Here is a 13,871-nt window from a genome sequence, read left to right as displayed (position 1 = left end):
TTGGGCACCAAAATATCTTAGGCCAGCCCTGGCAAAGACTCTCTGAGTTCTGAGCAAGACAAACTCTGCTTTTTTCTTTTTGTGTGAACTACTGTATTGGAGCAGGTGAACTGTGTGACTTCTGTTTACATGGTGTTCTCCATCTAAACATCACAGGAATTGTGAAATGTAACCAGGCCACAGAAAAAGTTGGAAAGCCCTTAAGTGCCTCTGGGCTAAGAGTTCATACAAATCAGCTTTCACCTCTCTCTCTCTCTTTCTTTCTCTCTCTCTCCAGTGATTACAGCCTAGCTCTGTATGTTCTTATTCAAGACTTCTTGTGTAATTCCCTCCTGGGAATCAGAGCACTTTGGCTATTGACTGCGTTGTTTTTGTAAAAAGCTGTTTCTGTGTGCACCACAGAGGCTTTCTTTTTAACATCTGCTGTAAAGTGAATTTTCAAAGGGGCAAATACATTCAAATCAGCAGTGTGTCACATAACCTGCTACTAATAATGGCATGAGAAGGTATAGTCCATACTTCACTTGCATTATCTGACCTGTTATTTCTCCTTAGTGCTCAGCTCCTAGCAGTTTGTATGCAAATTTTGTACTTTGTTAGAAGCATAACCTCCCATAATGCACTGCATGCTATTGCAACTTCTCAGCCAATATGTCTCTCTCTCTCTCTCTCTCTGTGTGTGTGTGTGTGTATGTATGTATATGTATGTATGTATGCAAATATGTATATTTGCATCATTGCCTTAAATTTGCCCTAGGGCCAAACTGAATGTGATGCTCCATGTGTGGGTGGCTGCTGCTGAAAACCACAGCCGTGTGTGTCTTGGTCCTCCCATCATCATGGATAATATAACTTGGGACGCAATTATAGAATACTCTTTAGTTCCTCACCCTGCTCCAAATAATTGGCTGCCACTGCTGGGAGAACATGGTAAGCTGTTACCTGAAGACAGGTGTAGTTTGCACAAGACATTTCAGAAATGGGTGGGTGGGTGAGAACCAGGCATGCAGGTGCAATTTCTGCCAATTTGCATTTAGCATGGAACGGTCATAGTGCCAAGCGTGTAAGTATTTAAAAAAATGTTTTCATTAAAGATTTTCTTGAATTACAAAAGTACATACAGTGTCTCTGTTTTCCATTCATAGAACCTTTTCATCAGATCTGTTACATTCTATGTGAGATATTCTTTGTTATAGACAATATAAGATTGGCGAAGCAGAGAAGAGGCAAGAGAGAGCGAGAAAGAACCTACCCACATGACCACTGACACAAAAACCTTGCACATGCACTATGTAAAAGAGTATGACTAATTGTTGGATAAAAAGGTAAAGGGACCCTTGACCATTAGGTCCAGTCGTGGCCGACTCTGGGGCTGCGGCGCTCATCTCCCTTTATTGGCCAAGAGAGCTGGTGTACAGCTTCTGGGTCATGTGGCCAGCAGGACTAAGCCGCTTCTGGCGAACCAGAGCAGCGCATGGAAACGCCCTTTACCTTCCCGCCGGAGCGGTACCTATTTATCTACTTGCACTTTGACGTGCTTTCGAATAACTAGGTTGGCAGGAGCAGGGACCGAGCAACGGGAGCTCACCCAGTCGCAGGGATTTGAACTGCCAACCTTCTGATCAGCAAGCCCTAGGCACCCATGTTGGATAGAGCCTCTGTATTTGAGCTCCCACTGTGTTTTACAATCCACAAGACAGTGACAGGCACTCTCCTATCAGCAATTGTAGGCAGAGGAAGGCGAAAAGGCGCTTGGCATCATCTTACCTCTTGCCTCCCCCCCCCCCCCAATATCTATGCCAGGGGTCAGCAACCTTTTTCAGCTGTGGGCTGGTCCACTGTCCCTCTGACCATGTGGTGGGCCAGACTATATATTTTTTTGGGGGGGGGGAAATGAACGAATTCCTATGCCCCACAAATACGGTAGCCTAGATATGCATTTTAAATAAAAGCACACATTCTACTCATGTAAAAACACCAGGCAGGCCCCACAAATAACCCAGAGATGCATTTAAAATAAAAGGACACATTCTACTCATGTAAAAACACGCTGATTCCCAGACTGTCCGCAGGCCAGATTGAGAAGGTGATTGGGCCGCATCCGGCCCCCGGGCCTTAGGTATCACTTACCTTAGGGCCGCATCCGGCCCCCGGGCCTTACCCCTGATCTATGCCCCCATGGAAAGGAGAAGGAGCTGCCAGATATTAGCCCGTCCTTAGAGCAGCAGGTTTAGCAGTCTCAAAGCGGAAGTGACTCACCACCAGAGGAGAGATAAGTAAGAGGAAAGCAGAGGCAGCCTGAATAAGCAAGGCACTGCTCCCTTCATGGATAGGGGAGGAAAATCCAAATACCCCTTTAAATAAGGAAGCATGTGTAATGTGGAAATCAAGTCAACTGACAAGAGTGTTTGGAAGTTTGGGCATGCTTTATTTCATTTCATGCATGGCATTTAGCTTCTTCAAACGAGGCTTTGACCTATAAAACTATTGGGAGGCAAATGTAGAAGCCTCATGTATTTAAAAAAGTGATACATTGTATAACATTAAAAAAAAGCCATCCTTACTCTACAATTTAATTAAAGCATCTATTCTGAGTCTCAGAATCCAATTATTGTAGATATAAATGCACAAAGCAACTCAGTTAGCTGCTTGAAGAATGAGGCCGGTCAGTCTCAGACAATATAATTAGTGTTTCCTTATTCCTCAGCGACTTAACGTACCAACTAGTAAACTTCCATAAAACCAGGGAGCGTGAGTCACTCATTTTCAAACCGTTCCTCTTCTTATTAGAGTCATAATTTCTAGTGCAAAATAAAGGGTATAATTAAAGGCACCCATTTTATTAAAAACATTTGAACTTTATTAATGCTCTTAACCCTTCAAGATAGTTCTGCGGAAATTGAAAAATCAGATTACGAAGGAAGGAAACAAATTGCTGCATTAGAAAAATAAGGAATTACATTCATAGCTGCAGTAGGAAGCATGTGTCATGGGACTGTGAGAGTCAGGATTCATTAATCTGTCACAGTGCTAGACAAGACTCTGGCAACCCAGATAGGTACCACTTATTGAACTGCTCTAGTTCAATAAGTCAACACAACTTATTGAAGTCAATATGAGGTCAACAGAACTCACCAGCGTGGTGACCAGACAGAGCAGGGTGGGAACCTGTGGCCCTCCAAGTATTGCTAGACTCCAACTCCCATTGCCAGACCTCAGGGGGTCCTTGGCATGGGACTGTCTTGCCCCCTCTCTCACACAGTGGCTGCTCTTTATCTTCTTTTGTTTCTTTAACAGCAGCAACACATATTTCTGTCTATAGCTGAACCCCGACTATAGATCTATAGATGGATCAGCCTCTGCAGCCACAGCAGGCGCTGTGATTATCCAGTGGTTTGACTTCATTCCCAGAGGCGCGCTCCATTGTCTTTTGAGACAGACCAGGACATTGTATGTTGGGCAAATTAGACAGGCAGTCGGCCACTACAGAGGTTCGCTCTTTTTCAACAGTGGCACCACCATGTGCTCACTGCTAAAACAGCCACCCTGGAGTGAGGGCTTGCAGCAAGGCCATGAAGTCAGGTCAAGCTGACAAGGGGCCCTTCTGAGCTGTCAGTAGCTGGCCTGGCCGACTGCTAGTACAGGGCTTGCTCTCAGATAAGGAACCTCCTCCTTCTAAAGTGGGAAGTCTTGAAAATTTCCCTGGTCACGGCTGACATATTTTAGTCATTGCTTTCCAACTGGGAAATCCATCAAACTCTGAACCCTCCCGTACATACAAAGTAGTCAGAAGCCAATCTATGCACTTGGAACACTGACTTGAAACCAAAGAGCCTCTTCAAGATGGCACAGAAGTTTGCAAAATCAATTGGATCAGAGATTCTAACATTCCAGTGGGCAGAACTGAAAGGGGGCAGCTGAGAAGCAATACAGTTATTAAATAATAAGTGTACATGTTGCAAAAAGAAAATCATGATTTTGATTTTATTATGCTTTAATGCAGCACTCAAAACTGCAGTGATTTTATATAGCATCTCAAAAGAGAAAAGGAAAACTAGATATACAACATTCTTACCATACAGAAAGCACTAAAAAATTGTCAGCCTTAATCAGATGGCAAAAGCTTGGCTCTAAGTATGATTTAATATACTGTATTGAGCTCCCATTGCTCGGTCCCTGCTCCTGCCAACCTAGCAGTTCGAAAGTACGTCAAAGTGAAAGTAGATAAATAGGTACCACTCCGGCAGGAAGGTAAATAGTGTTTCCGTGTGCTGCTCTGGTCCACCAGAAGCGGATTAGTCATGCTGGCCACATGACCTGGAAGCTGTACGCCGGCTCCCTTGGCCAATAAAGCGAGATGAGCGCCGCAACCCCAGAGTCGGTCACGACTGGACCTAATGGTCAGGGGTCCCTTTACCATTATGTGTTTTCAAAACTCAAGCATGTTTACAAGACAAACCTTTTTTGGAACTGCCTTGCCAGAAATGGAGGAATCTCTGTTGAATTCCAGGAATGAGGAGGCACATAAACTAAAACACTTCACTGTTGCTTAGACCAGTGCTTTCAACATGCTTTCACATTTATTTCTCCTAATAGTTTAAGTATTACAGAAAGAAGGAAAATAATTTATTAACTTAACCAATAAAACAGCCTCTAACAGACAACAAAAACAGTTGCCTGGTTGCAGAGGTTTCCTATTAAATACTATGAATACCCATGTTTGCTTGATACTAAATCCAACTGAATTCAGTGTGGGACTAGGAAGCATGTTTAGAGTTGCAGCTTTTGAGTGGCTGTGAATATTCTTAACAACTAGAGGCAAAGGCAGGACATATGGGGTGTGTTTCCTCTCCCCACACTTGTTCAGAATATCCAAAGCCACAATCTGGAGCAATCATGGTAAACACCATATGCCCAAAAGCTCTGGCCCATTTCAGCTTCTGGAGATGTGCTTAGCATGCACCCTTCAAACAACAAAGATGTGCTGTGTGAATGATGGAACTGTGAGGAGTTTTCTTCGTTGTATGAAGCAGCACTTTCAAAATGCTGATTCCTCTTGCTAAGTCGTATGGTTGCCAGGGGATAATTCACACGTCATGAGACTACACGACTGCTTGTTGTTGTTTTATAGCAGGCCCATCCAACTCCCGAGAGACTGCCATCTACTCCCAGTATATAAAAAACAAACTGGCAGTGATCTACACATTGCCATTGACAATGCACCCATAAAATCTCTCACCACTGGAGTGCATGTCACAATATAGTGCCCAAATGGGTATCCAGGATGCTGCCATATAGGCATTCTGTTTATAAGAACCAGCCTGGATGATCTAGGATAATTTCTTGGTTTTTTATATATATAATATTTCCTCTAAAACAGCTGTTGGAACCCCTACATTGTATTGGGACCACTGCACTGGAGAAGATGAAATTTAACCCTTTTCTTCCACAACTTTCCCCAGATATAAATCCCACACAGGTGTTTAGGGAAAACAGATGGATACAAAGAGGACGAGATGGCTGGATAGTGTTCTCGAAGCTACCAACATGAGTCTGACCAAACTGTGGGAGGCAATGGAAGACAGGAGTGCCTGGCGTGCTCTGGTCCATGGGGTCACAAAGAGTCGGACACGTCTAAACAACAACAACAAATCTGGCCTGTGTGAAAAATACATCGTCCTAAGAGGTGCCAAAGCCAAAAATACTTTTAGAAAAATCCACACACCTATCAAGTGATGCAAGCAAGAGTGTAGGACTTGGTTAGCATCCTGGGTATATTTCCCCCCACTTTGTGCCACTTGCTTCAAAGTAATTGTGGGAACTTTCAAAGAACAGGTTATTATTACAAGCTGTGCTATGCTATTCTCTCGTGCCAAGTGAAGAGGAATAGATCTCTTCCTTATGTTTTGTACTATAGCCAGCTAGTTCAGGGTAAAAATTAGGTAGCTCCTTAATGTCTTCAAATACCCTATGCAGTTGGTAGTTATCAAAATATGCTTTATGGACTGCTACTAGATTTGCTATCATATCTGTACACAAATGCACGCTAACCTATAACTTAACGTATGTATTCTAATTCGAAGAATACTCATCTTGGGATCTTTACTGGATACAATTGTGTACACACGGAAAAAAACATGCATTGGCTATGATTGCTTACTCTGGGGCATTTAGCACTGACCAATAAGAACAAAATATGAGGGTGCTTACTCTGCGAGGCCAGCTCTTTACAAAAGAGTAATGGGGTTTAGGGATAAGATCACATGGCAATGGTCCACACTGATTTAGAAGCATTATCTTTTACAGCTTGAAACACCAGTATAGATACATACAGAGAAGAATGGGTTTATAAACCACCCACATGTTATTTGGACCATATGCTTAACTGCTATTTTATAGAGCAGAGATAACAGAGGTGGGGCATGGCCTTATATGGAATTATGAGGTGGCATCTTAGAGACTTGACTTTGCTGTGAGGAAAGTGGAAGAGCAGGAAGAGAAAACGTTACATGCAAGGTAGCAGTTTTTTTCTTTCTCTAGAGTGCCTGAAAGTGGACAAGATGATAAGAATAAAGAAAATTTTATTTATGAAGATATTTATTTACCACTATGTCATAAAAATATATATCAAAGCAGTTTAAAGCAGTAAAACCATAAAACCATGCAATAAAACAATTAAAACATTTAAAATATCGTGGGAAAGGTCACATTTACTTTTCCCATGGTGGAGGGAAATCAGGTAGAAAAAAGGCTTGGATTATTTTTATTTTTAGCATAACCTAGAAGTGCCATGGGGCCAGGAGTTCACAACTGAGTTGGTTGTGACTTTTTTGTTTGTTTGTTTCCTTGGGGGCTAGCATCCCCAATCATTCATTATTTATTTGTAAGGCATCTTTCCATAGTTAAAACCAGGCTCAAGGCAGTTTACAACATGAAAAAATACATAATTACAAACATAACAAAAATAATTGTAAACAATAAATAAAACACATCAAAAAGGACACAACCAACAAATTTCCACATAAATATTAATAAGATCTAAAAATAAAGATACAAAAAAATAATATCAATAACTGCAACAACCTCCCTCTAAATAATACCCCAGCACAAGAGTCAGTTCAGCAGCCTTAGTTTTTGTAGCTGGAGTCAGTCAGGACCCTGCCTTCCCAGGCCAGGTGGGAAAAGGCAAGCAAGGCACAGAGCAGCTCATCCAGGACTCCCAGCCCTTCACAGGACCTATTAGATCATGCCCCAGAACCACTGAGAAGCAAGCGAAAATGCATGCTTCCCTGTAATTAGTCTCACTTTATTTTATATGGGGTTTAATATGGTTAAAAAGATTTACCCTGAGGGAATGTAAGTGGCAAGTGGCCTTTCTGCTGAGATGAGAACAGACTATTCCTGAAGAGACAATGGAGGAGGAGTTCTGAACACGGGGAAGGAGGAGACAAGGAGGAATCTAGCTAAAATTTAAGGAAGGAGAAAGAAGATATGTCAGCTACCATGGGTCATCATTGAGGGAGGGGTAAGATGTCTGGAAAAGAATGGGATGCACCCCCAAAATATCAAAGTACTGGGAGAGGGGAGAAGGATTTCTTGGTGGCAGCCCCTAAATTATTGAACTCCTTTGCTACTCAAATGTGTCTAGCATCCTCTTTTCACATCTACTTCAGTATACTGATGTACCCTTTTACTGTGTCCTTTGACAGTTTCAGCTTTTTGTTGTTGAATCTATACTGTTTTGTTTTGGTTGGGACTGTTTTACTTGTTTTTATGATTGCATCTTTTGTATTTGTTTTTATATCCATATGATTATATTGCCTGTAATCTGCCTTGGCCTATATTGTGAAGAGCAGGTAAGAAATCTTATTTTAAAAGTATTTAAAATACTACAGCTAGATAGATAGAGGAGGGGAGTAGGTAAAGTTCACAGCTCTTGAAATGTGAGATTGCATTTGGACATTAGCCATCTTCCAGCTCCCATTCATTCTAACTCCTTATCAAGCATTGGCCTCCTTCCTTCAACTTTGTCTGATTCAGTGACATATCACCTATTTCAGAACAGATAAGGAAAGTTATCTGGCTGAACTGAATAGTTACAAAGAACCAAGTATAAAAGTCAGCATTCATCATCAAAGCCCCCTGAAGAAGAAAAACTTGTTAAAGATAGAATCTATGCAACCAGGAGCAACTTGGACTAGGAGAGGAAATGCAAAGCAGGAAACTGAAACTACTAATGATGCCAATTGATAACAACATAACAACTCTGCAAATAACAGAATCAAAGCAGGTATATAAACACTTTTTCATTTCACTTCTTAAGAGGAGAATCCAAATGGTAAACATGAGATTATTTGCAACCACAATAACCTCACCATGAGATCTTCCAATACTATACTGATAAATACTATAATGATAAAACTTCCAAAACACTACACCTTCCTGTTCAGAGGTTGGTTATTTCATGGCCTTTGTAAGAATGAAGTGAGCTCAAGTCATTAAGAGCTCTTAATCAAAAACAGGGAAATGCATTTAATCTATAGCTTATAGTCACAGTTGCACGATTTGTAGAACAGGCATGCAAATCTTGTTAGCATCATTATCCCTTCAGTTGTCACAATATCCATGCGATGAAAGAAGATCAGTAAAATATATTATTTCCTGTGAGTTGCATAGCCATTATAAATGTTCTGTCCTGTTCCAACACTTCTTTGTGAAATAAGTTTTGCCTTATTCACTAGTAGAATGCATGTTTAACCAACATGTTGCTTTGGGTTCATTAAGATGACACTGGATCATAAAGACATTGATAGTCTTTAAAAAAAACAAAACTTTAATTCAGTCAGTGTACAGCAAGGTGACAGTCAGGTGGCAAGGTGACTTAGCTCTATGAGAATGTGGAGTGAAAATGTGTCATATTCTCAGGTTTATGGTAACTTCTCAAACCAGTATCCTAGGGCAGGAATCACCTCTAGATGTTTTAGAACTATGGCTCCTATAACCTATGGTTCATGGGTCATGCTGCTTGAGGCTGATGGGAGTAAGGGGCAAAGGTTCCCAACCACTGTCCTAAGACACCAAGCTTCTGACCATTTCCTGTTAATGTCCCCAAAGCAGGAAAGACACAACAGCCTGCAGACTGTTACTATTTCATGGGGAGGATTAAAGTACACACCAGTAAATTTAGGTTTGTGCGATCAATGTGGATTGTGGTGCTCTAATGCAACAAACCCACCTAAAAGCCCTAAACAAACCAGACTTTTTGAAGTAAGTGATTGAAAGAATACACTAAAAAGTGTGGGATTAACAATCGATTATCAGGGAGACCTGTAACCTCTGCACAAACAAATCAGGATGAATGCTTGTTCAATAAAGAGCAGGCATCATATAAATTCCACACAAGCCTTGTTAAAACGAATCAGGATGAATGCTCAGATAAACAGGTTGTCTGGAAGCCACTCAGGATTCAGTAGCGATAGGCGGTGTTAGAAACTGAGATACGAAAGCTAGGAGCTAAATGGCACCTTCAACCTAGGTTATGGGTGCAACAACGGAATGTCTGAATGGGCTTTTTATAACAAGAATACAAAGCTGAAAATGAATGAACTGCAGCTAAAATATTACATTCTGTTTTCACATGGTCTAGTCCTTCCCCTGCCCACCCCCCTAATATTCTTAAGAGGGTCTCTTCTCCAGTCTTCAGAGAGTAACTGGAAGTGGGGAGGCAGAAAAAGGCCCTCCTTTTCTTCCACTCTGCAGTTTTAATGTGAAATTTTGGGTGCAGTACTGCAGCCAGAGCTTAGAAACTGCTCACGCTAATGACATCCCCTGTTGAAAATGCACCTAGAACAATGGGAGTTTTGAACACTGGAGACAGGATAATGCTAACATGTTAACCAGTGGACCTTCATTGGCTGAAGTTACCCACATTTGCTTTGGTCTGAAGTCCCCAAGGCTGCAGAATTCTGGATTTCACCAGACTCTATCTCTAACAAAAGGTTGTCATATCTTTTCCTCACCAGGTCTGAACTTACGCTGGGCAAAGGTTCTGATACACAGTGTCCCTGTCAAGAACAATGAAACTGCCAATGAAGAGGGGAGGTTGCTACAGCGGTACACTATGCGATGAAAAAGACACAGGGCCATTGAAAGACACAACCATTCCAGTTGATGGATGGGTATTAATGTTTTGCATGCATTGTAGATGTTTATGGGTATCTTTTGCCATGCTTAAATGTGTGCCAAGAGTGGTTGTAGCAGAGGGTCCTGGCATGATATTCACCAGCAGTGAACATGAGGGCAACACTTACAGATTTTTTTAAAAGCATTTCTTCTTTGTTTCTGCACGAATTCTTGCAATGTATTTCAGTATCACGTTAGGTCAGACATGTGGCTTCTCATTTGTTAAAAGGATTATTCATGAAGCTGTCAGGTGTCTGGGTCACAGAAAACACAGCAGGCAATCAAATCAGAGACACGGCAGTGTTGTCTACAAAGGCAGCACTTCCTTTCCCCACATCTCCTCCCCACTCTCCCATGAATGTCAAGTTTTTTAACCAAGGGAATGGCGGCAATTGACTTATATGAGAGAAACCAAAGGGTTGCATATGAGGTATGGTTCAAACTATATTCCTCACTGGCCCTACTCTCTGGGGTAAGAGGCAGATTTAGTCTCCCCACAACTGTGTCCCAGATTGTAGCCATTGAGAACCAAGCCTGCTTCTATCCTTAAATGCTTCATGTCAGGGTGGCGAACCTGTGGACCTCTGGCTGTGGTTGGGTTGCATCCCCCATCATCTCTGATCATGCTGAAATGCCCAACAACATCCAGAGCACCACAGGTTCCCTCCTTCCTTGCTGCAGCATCAGATTTAGGGCAGTGTAGAAGTTCCCCCAAACAGGGTGCTGAGCTGGTGCCAAATTGATAAGATACATAACTGAGAAGATACATTTTTTTTGGGGGGGGGGAATTTTTGCCTCACTCAAGGCACCATATTACCAAAGCCCACCCCTGCCTGCTATATGTAAATAGTCTAGGTTCTGTTTCTCTTACTTTCTCTCACACAGATATCTTAATGAAATCCACTATTCAGAATCTGGGATGAAAGTGCTTTCCTTTAAACTGGTCCCCAGTTCGGCATCAAATTTCATGCCCTCTTATTCCTCTCAAAGTCTGTAAGTACGTTTCAGCTCAGTTTACTGCAGCAGGAAACATGTAATTCTGTAGGAGTAGCTAAGGTGATCTGGTGCCTTTCAGAACACCAATACTAACAGCACAATTTTATGCATGTTTGCCGTTCCATTTAACAGGGTTTACTCCCTGGCCTATTACATGCAGTTAGGATGCTGCAATCTCAAACAGAGTTGCTAAACGCAAGCCCCAATGAACACAGTGGGACTTGCTTCCAAGTAAACCTGAACAGCATTAGTTCCCAACTGGTGGTCTGTGGACCCCAGGAGGTCTGCACAACCCACCCATGGGGTCTGTGGCACCATTAACATAACAAAAACTACCATAGAGGTATCAACATTTTCAAAAATATGGGGTCCATGGCTTGACTTTAGAAAAACAAACAAACCAAGGGGTCTACTGCAATTAGCTAATTGGGAACTACTGCTGTACAGGATTCTATTGCACTGCAAAGATATAGGATTGATTTTTAGTGGATTTACAGGTAACTATGACAGACTGTAATCTAAAGGCATATTTTGCATGAGGGGTGGTCTAGAAATATTTGTAAAAATAAAATCAACTTACTGCATCATATTGCTTAAATATAATAAAAATGGACAACATTCAGCCCAATGAGGGCCAAGCACATAGGGGTTCACTCACAGGTGAGGGACCAAATGTAGAGCCACAAGAAAAATGCCCTGTCACCAGTGGCGTAGCGTGGGGGGTGCAGAGAGGGCCGGCCGCACCGGGCGCAACATCTGGGGGTTAGGGTTTGGGGGCGCAAATCCACGGGTTTGGGGGTGCAAATCCACGGGTTAGGGGGCGCAAATTACTTGCCTTGCCCCGGGTGCTGACAACCCACGCTACGCCACTGTCTGTCACAAACCTACGGGTATCAGGCATGGTGCTTGCCTTAGCTCCACCGCATGCCTAGGTGTCACAATTTCCCACAGCGCTCCTCATGTAGAATTGCCTGCAGGGCCACAGTGTGCTATAGTGTTCAGTGTGAGGGACTAGGCCCTGGGGGTATGTGTGTGTGGAGACCAGGGTTCAAATCCCCACAGGGCCGTGAACCTCACTGGATGACCAGGCCCTGATTCCTGTGTCTCAGCCTAAATGTTGTGGGCAGGCCTTTCCCCCCTAGCCAGAACTCACCTCTTAGGTGGGCTCTGTAATGTGAGGGAATGAGGGAAGCATTCATGGTGAGTTCTGGCACCAATTTTTTTTATAGAAAAATAGCACTGGTTGTGAGGGATTAAATCACGAGGGGGAGAAGCTGGAGCTCCTTGGAGAAAAAGGAGGGATGCAAACCAGTAATACAAAATGGCGGCTTGGCAAGCTAGTCCCACGGCAACCCAGTGAGGCAGGGCAGCTTGCTGGCCCACAGGGCCATCTTTACCCAGGGGTGCAGGAGTGTGGGGCACCTGGGTGCCAAATTCTGGGGGGTGCCCACGCCAGCCGCTGAAGCCACCTAAGGTCTTAACTATCTAGGTAAAGGGACCCCTGACCATTAGGTCCCGTCGTGACCGACTCTGGGGTTGCGGCGCTCATCTCGCTTTATTGGCCAAGGGAGCCGGCATACAGCTTCCGGGTCATGTGGCCAGCATGACTAAGCCGCTTCTGGCGAACCAGAGCAGCGCACGGAAACACCGTTTACCTTCCTGCAGGAGCGGTACCTATTTATCTACTTGCACTCTGACGTGCTTTTGAACTGCTAGGTTGGCAGGAGCAGGGACCGAGCAACGGGAGCTCACCCCGTCGGGGGGATTCAAACCGCCGACCTTCTGATTGGCAAAGTCCTAGGCTCTGTGGTTTAACCCACAGCGCCACCCGCGTCCCTCTTAACTATCTACCTGTTATGAAATAATAAATAATTTTGATCAAGCTAGAAAAACAAAATACCTAGGTATCACCGAAATGTACGCCTACTGTTTCACTAAAGGACTTTCAACTTTGTGCGGCCATTTACCAAAGACCTGCCACGCCAGCGCTTGACATTCACAACTGTGGCGCTTGTCATTCTCAACGGTGCCGTGCGCGCGGATTTAACTAAATTTGGGGGCGCTGGGCGGATCTTTGCACCCCAGTGGCTAATATGCTAAAGACAGCTCTGCTGGCCCACCCATGAGGCATGGCGAGGTGACCCCCTCAGGTGGCAGGACCCACTGGGACAACCGATCTCGATGTCACGCTTCCTCACCCCTCCCTGATGTAGATCTTCCCTTCCCCTTATTCCCTGGCAGGGAGCAATGGTGGGGTCCGCCTCAGGTGCCCAAATGCCTTGGGTCTCGCCTCCCTGGGTCTGTCCTGGCTCGCCTCCTGCCCCCAAAGTCTGTTGCCCTTGCCTCCGGTTTCCCTTCCCGGCGCGCCCTTGGTGTCTCCCTCCGCCCCCCGCAGCCTCCCCGGCTGCCTCTTCGCATTCCTCTCGCGCGCCATTCCGCCTACGTCGTCGTGCCGAAGGGGACCTTTTTTCCTCGCGCGCTCTCACCTGCTCGTTAAGCGCCAGAGCCGCCTTCGCCTCTCTATCCCCCCCCCCCCCGCTTCCCCGTCACCTTCCCATCTTCTCAGCAGAAGCTTCCGCGCCCCCTCGCGCCAGCGGAGAGGCGCTAAGAAGGGAGAGCCGGGGCAGAGAGAGGAGGAATGAGCCCGGCAGCCGAGGGGAGCCTCGCAGCCCCCGACGTCGCCCGAGTTAAGC

General features: G+C 44.2%; 2 long non-coding RNA genes across 4 annotated transcripts in view; both read right to left on the bottom strand.

The window, feature by feature from the left end:
- Positions 1–13,785, bottom strand: part of LOC309349691 — a 76,980-nt gene extending 63,195 nt beyond the window's left edge. For all 3 annotated transcript variants that reach the window (XR_014160086.1, XR_014160087.1, XR_014160088.1), the window contains exon 1: positions 13,665–13,785. This is a non-coding gene — a long non-coding RNA (uncharacterized lncRNA). The remainder of the gene's footprint in view (positions 1–13,664) is intronic.
- LOC309349722 lies at positions 6,580–10,026 on the bottom strand. The gene is made up of 2 exons (XR_014160134.1): positions 8,232–10,026; positions 6,580–8,191 (listed from the first exon to the last, which is right to left on the bottom strand). It is a non-coding gene; the product is annotated as an uncharacterized lncRNA (long non-coding RNA).
- Positions 13,786–13,871: the final 86 nt, after the last annotated feature.

Source organism: Podarcis erhardii (genome assembly GCF_964252035.2).
Source record: "Podarcis erhardii genome assembly, chromosome: 9".
Classification (NCBI taxonomy): Eukaryota; Metazoa; Chordata; class Lepidosauria; order Squamata; family Lacertidae; genus Podarcis; species Podarcis erhardii.
This window is presented reverse-complemented; position numbering and strand designations above follow the sequence as displayed.